This window comes from Arachis ipaensis, chromosome B5 (genome assembly GCF_059453495.1).
Source record: "Arachis ipaensis isolate K30076 ecotype BB chromosome B5, ASM5945349v1, whole genome shotgun sequence".
Lineage (NCBI taxonomy): Eukaryota > Viridiplantae > Streptophyta > Magnoliopsida > Fabales > Fabaceae > Arachis > Arachis ipaensis.
The window spans coordinates 71659215-71665157 of NC_142440.1; the positions used below are offsets into that span (position 1 = coordinate 71659215).

The following is a 5943-nucleotide window of genomic DNA, read 5'->3' on the forward strand; positions in this document are numbered from 1 at the left end:
CAAGGATAAGAACATTCTTATTGAAGCTGATCCTAAACCTGAAAGGACTCTGAAGAGGAAGCTAAGGGAAGCTAAAGCACAACTCTCTGGAGAAAATCTGACAGGAATTTTCGAAAAAGAAGGAGACATGGCCAAAAATAATAACAATGCAAGGAAGATGCTTGGTGACTTTACTGCACCAAATTCCAATTTACATGGAAAAAGCATCTCAATCCCTGCCATTGGAGCAAACAATTTTGAGCTAAAGTCTCAATTAGTTTCTCTGATGCAACAGAACTGCAAGTTTTATGGACTTCCATTAGAAGATCCTTTTCAGTTCTTAACTGAATTCTTGCAGATCTATGACACTGTTAAGACCAATGGGGTTGATCCCGAGGTCTACAGGCTTATGCTTTTCCCGTTTGCTATAAGAGACAGAGCTAGAATATGGTTGGACTCTCAACCTAAAGATAGCCTGAACTCTTGGGATAAGCTGGTCACGACTTTCTTAGCCAAGTTCTTTCCTCCTCAAAAGCTTAGAAAGATTAGAGTGGATGTTCAAACCTTCAAACAGAAAGAAGGTGAATCCCTCTATGAAGCTTGGGAGAGATACAAGCAACTGACCAAAAAGTGTCATTCTGACATGCTTTCAGAATGGACCATCCTGGATATATTCTATGATGGTCCGTCTAAATTATATAAGATGTCATTGGACCATTCTGCAGGTGGATCCATTCACCTAAAGAAAATGCCTGCAGAAGCTCAAGAACACATTGACATGGTTGCAAATAACCAGTTCATCTACACTTCTGAAAGGAATCCTGTGAGTAATGGGACACCTCAGAGGAAGGGAGTTCTTGAAATTGATGCTCTGAATGCCATATTGGCTCAGAATAAAATATTGACTCAGCAAGTCAATATGATTTCTCAGAGTCTGAATGGATTGCAAGCTGCATCCAACAGTACTCAAGAGGCATCTTCTGAAGAAGAAGCTTATGATCCTGAGAACCCTGTAATAGCAGAGGTGAATTACATGGGGGAACCCTATGGAAATACCTATAATCTCTCATGGAGAAATCATCCAAATTTCTCATAGAAGGATCAACAAAAGCCTCAACAAGGCTTTAATAATGGTGGAAGAAATAGGATCAGCAATGGCAAACCTTTTCCATCATCCACTCAGCAACAGACAGAGAATTCTGAGCAGAATCCATCTAGCTTAGCAAATATAGTCTCTGATCTATCTAAGGCCACTCTAAGTTTCATGAATGAAACAAGGTCCTCCATTAGAAATTTGGAGGCACAAGTAGGCCAGCTGAGTAAAAGAGTCACTGAAACATCTCCTAGTACTCTCCCAAGCAATACAGAAGAGAATCCAAAAAGAGAGTGCAAGGCCATTACCTTGCATGGTGTGGCAGAACCCAGAGAGGAGGAGGAAGACGTGAATCCTAGTGAGGAAGACCTCCTGAGACGTTCAGTGACCAATAAGGAGTTTCCCTTTGAGGAACCAAAGGAATCTGAGGCTCATCTAGAGACCATAGAGATTCCATTGAACCTCCTTTTACCATTCATGAGCTCTGAGGACTATTCATCTTCTGAAGAAGATGAAGACATTGTTCAAGGGTAAGTTGCCCAGTATTTAGGAGCAATCATGAAGCTGAATACCAAATTAATTGGTAATGAGGCTTGGGAAGATGAACCTCCCTTGCTCACCAATGAACTGAATGCATTGGATAGGCATAAATTACCTCAAAAGAAACAGGATCCTAGTAAATTTCTAATTCACTGTAACATAGGAACCATGACCTTTGAGAAGGCTCTGTGTGACCCGGGGTCAGAAATAAACTTAATGCCACTCTCTGTAATGGAGAAACTTGGGATCTTTGAGGTGCAAGCTGCCAGAATCTCATTAGAGATGGCAGACAACTCAAGAAAACAGGCTTATGGACTAGTAGAGGACGTGCTAGTAAAGGTTGAAGGCCTTTACATCCCTGCTGATTTCATAATCCTAGACACTAGGAAGGATGAGGATGAATCCATCATCCTTGGAAGACCCTTCCTAGCCACAGCAAGAGCTGTGATTGATGTGGACAGAGGAGAATTGGTCCTTCAACTAAATGAGGACAACCTTGTGTTTAAAACTCAAGGATCTCCTTTTGTAACCATGGAGAGCAAGCATCAAAAGCTTCTCTCACTGCAGAGTCAACCAATGCCCCCACAGTCAAACTCTAAGTTTGGTGTTGGGAGGCCACAACCAAACTCTAAGTTTGGTGTTGAACCCCCACATTCAAACTCTAAGTTTGCTGTTAGGAGGTTCCAACAATGCTCTGAACATCTGTGAGGCTCCATGAGAGCTAACTGTCAAGCTATTGACATTAAATAAGCACTTGTTGGGAGGCAACCCAATATTATTTAATTATATCTATTTATTTTCTATTGTTATTTTATTTTTTTAGGTTGATGATCATGTGGAGTCATAAAAACTATTGAAAAATCAAAAACAGAATGAAAAATAGCTTTAAAAATAGCTCACCCTGGAGGAAGAACTTACTGGCATTTAAACGCCAGTAAGAAGCATCAAACTGGCGTTTAACGCCAGAAAGAAGCATCAAGCTAGCGTTAAATGCCAGAAACAAGCACCAGACTGGCGTTTAACGCCAGAACAGAGTATGGAAGTGGCGTTCAACGCCAGAAACAAGCAGCAAGCTGGCGTTTAACGCCACACATGCATACTAAGGGCGTTTTACATGCCTAATTGGAGCAGGGATGTTAAGTCCTTGACCCCACTGGATCTGTGGACCCCACAGGATCTCCACCTTTTCTTCTCTCCTCTTTACACCTTTTCATAACTCTCTTCCCTAAATACCCTTCACCAATCACCTCAATCACTCTTCCCCATCACCTCTTCACCACTCACATCCAACCTCTCTTCCCCAAAAACCCCACCTACCTCCAAAATTCAAACTCTTTTTCCTCCCAAACCCAGCCCTAATGGCCGAACCCTAAACCCTCCCCCACTCCTATATAAACCCCTCATTCCTTCTTCATTTTCACACAACAAAACCCTTTCTTCTTCCCCTTGGCCGAATACACACCTCTCTCCCTCTCCTCCATTTTTCTTCTTCTTACCCTTCTTTCTTTCTTCTTTTGCTCGGAGACGAGCAAAAATTTTAAGTTTGGTGTGGTAAAAGCATTGCTTTTTATTTTTCCATAACCATTAATGGCACCTAAGGCCAGAGAAACCTCAAGAAAGAGGAAAGGGAAGGCAATAGCTTCCACCTCTGAGTCATGGGAGATGGAGAGATTCATCTCAAGGGTCCATAGCTCAGTAGTAGAGCATTTGACTGCACAACAAGAGAGCCCACTCATGGACCTCAACAAGAGCATGAGGAATTCCCTCACCAAGAAATCCCTGAGATACCTCAAGGGATATATTTTTCTCCACACAACTATTGGGAGCAACTAAGGATAGGAGCACCAAAATCACTAGGGATGGAGCAACAAAGACAAGGAAGAGACATAGAGGAGCTCAAGAGCACCATTGGTTCTTCAAGAAGAGGAAGACGCCACCCTCACTAAGGTGGACTCGTTCCTTAATCTCCTTGTTCTTATTTTCCTGTTTTTCGGTTTTTGAGCCTTATGTTTTATTTATGTTTGTGTCTTTACTATATGATCATTAGTATTTAAGTGTCTATGTCTTAAAGCCATGAATGTCCTATGAATCCATCACCTCTCTTAAATGAAAAATGCTTTTAATCACAAAAGAACAAGAAGTACATGATTTTGAATTCATCCTTGAAACTAGTTTAATTATTTTGATGTGGTGACAATACTTTTTGTTTTCTGAATGAATGCTTGAACAGTGCATATGTCTTTTGATATTGTGGTTTATGAATGTTAAATATGTTGGCTCTTGAAAGAATGATGAAAAAGGAGAAATGTTATTGATAATCTGAAAAATCATAAAATTGATTCTTGAAGCAAGAACAAGCAGTGAATACAAAAGCTTGTGAAAAAAAAAAGAGAAGAGAAAAGAAAAATGGCGAAAAAAAAAGAAAGAAAAAGAAAAAGCAAGCAGAAAAAGCCAAAAGCTCTTTAAACCAAAAGGCAAGAGCAAAAAAGCCAATAGCCCTTAAAACCAAAAGACAAGGGTAATAAAAAAGGATCAAGGCTTTGAGTATCAGTGGATAGGAGGGCCTAAAGGAATAAAATCCTGGACTAAGCAGCTAAACCAAGCTGTCTCTAACCATGTGCTTGTGGCGTGAAGGTGTCAAGTGAAAACTTGAGACTGAGCAGTTAAATCAAGGTCCAAAGCAAAAAAAGAGTGTGCTTAAGAACCCTGGACACCTCTAATTAGGGACTTTAGCAAAGTTGAGTCACAATCTGAAAAGGTTCACCCAGTTATGTGTCTGTGGCATTTATGTATCCGGTGGTAATACTGGAAAACAAAGTGCTTAAGGCCACGGCCAAGACTCATAAAGTAGCTGTGTTCAAGAATCAACATACTGAACTAGGAGAATCAATAACACTATCTGAATTCTAAGTTCCTATAGATGCCAATCATTCTGAACTTCAAAGGATAAAGTGAGATGCCAAAACTATTCAAGAGGCAAAAAGCTACTAGTTCCGCTCATCTGATTGGAGCTAAGTTTCATTGATATTTGGAATTTATAGTATATTCTCTTCTTTTTATCCTATTTGATTTTCAGTTGCTTGGGGACAAGCAACAATTTAAGTTTGGTGTTGTGATGAGCGGATAATTTTTACGCTTTTTGGCATTGTTTTTACATAGTTTTTAATATGATTTGATTAGTTTTTAATATATTTTTATTAGTTTTTTTAAATAAAAATCACATTTCTGGACTTTACTAGGAGTTTGTGTGTTTTTCTGTGATTTCAGGTATTTTCTGGCTGAAATTAAGGGACTTGAGCAAAAATCAGATTCAGAGGCTGAAGAAGGACTGCAGATGCTATTGGATTCTGACCTCCCTACACTCAAAGTGGATTTTCTAGAGCTACAGGATTCCAAATGGTGCGCTCTCAATTGAGTTGGAAAGTAGACATCCAGGGATTTCCAGAAATATATAATAGTCTATACTTTGCTCGAGTATAGACGATGCAAACTGGCGTTCAACTCCACTCTCTGTCCTATTCTAGAGTTAAACGCCAGAAACAGGTTGCAAAGCAGAGTTAAACGCCAGAAACAGGTTACAAACTGGCATTTAACTCCAAGAAAGACCTCTGCACATGAAAGCTACAATGCTCAGCCCAAGCACATACCAAGTGGGCCCGGAAGTGGATTTCTGCATCATTTACTCATTTCTGTAACCCTAGTAACTAGTTTAGTATAAATAGAACTTTTTACTATTGTATGTCTGATCTTTGATTAGTCTTATGCTATCTTAGACCTTTAGGGGGGGCTGGCCATTCGGCCATGCTTGGACCTTGTTCTTATGTATTTTCAACGGTAAAGTTTCTACACACCATAGATTAAGGTGTGGAGCTCTGCTGTTCCTCAAGAATTAATGCAAAGTACTATTGTTTTTCTATTCAATTCAAGCCTCTTTCTTCTTTAAGATATTCATTCGCACACAAGAACATGATGAATGTGATGATTATGTGACGCTCATTACCATTCTCACTTATGAATGCGTGCCTGACAACCACTTCCGTTCTACATGCAAACAAGCTTGAATGCGTATCTCTTAGCCTCCTGATCGTGAGATCAGAGTCTTCGTGGTATAGGCTAGAATTATTGGCGGCTATTCTTGAGATCCGGAAAGTCTAAACCTTATATGTGGTATTCCTAGTAGGATCTGGGAAGGGATGGCTGTGACGAGCTTCAAACTCGCGAGTGCTGGGCGTAGTGACAGACGCAAAAAGGATTACTGAATCCTATTCCAGTATGATCAAGAACTGACAGATGATTAGTCGTCCGGTGACAGCACATTTTAGACCATTTTC

At 40.1% G+C, this 5943-nt stretch overlaps 1 non-coding gene across 1 annotated transcript; it reads right to left on the reverse strand.

Moving 5' to 3' along the window:
• Positions 1-520: 520 nt before the first annotated feature.
• Positions 521-624, reverse strand: LOC148564601 (small nucleolar RNA R71). Its single transcript, XR_015885049.1, has one exon. It is a non-coding gene; the product is annotated as a small nucleolar RNA R71 (small nucleolar RNA).
• Between the last annotated feature and the right edge of the window lie 5319 nt (positions 625-5943).